Genomic DNA, 369 nt, shown 5'->3' with positions numbered 1-369 from the left:
CCGAAGAGGACTCCACATCCATCTCGTGGGGACTCTGGGTACACGGCAGGGTAATAGAAACCCTGTGTGAGATCCAGAGGAGCTTGGCGGCCTGGTCCACCGCCCACCTCTTCCCGTCTTCGAGCGCGACTTTTATAAGACGTATTTACGATTTCTATTTTGGTGGCTCGTTCACCCAGAGCATCCGGAGCTCTGCACCATGGAGCCTAGCAACCTCCATGAGACCATCTGTGTTGTCTGTCTGTAACTGCAACTCAATCAAGCTTTCCAGCCTACACCACTGCCATCTCAGTGTAAGTAAACAATCTTTAAAACTACCGATACGCGTCTGTGCCTAATTCCAGCTCGACGGCCTTCCCTCTCCAACCC

This window comes from Alligator sinensis, unplaced genomic scaffold, assembly GCF_000455745.1.
Source record: "Alligator sinensis unplaced genomic scaffold, ASM45574v1 scaffold125_1, whole genome shotgun sequence".
Classification (NCBI taxonomy): domain Eukaryota; kingdom Metazoa; phylum Chordata; order Crocodylia; family Alligatoridae; genus Alligator; species Alligator sinensis.
Note: the sequence above shows the minus strand (reverse complement) of the source record.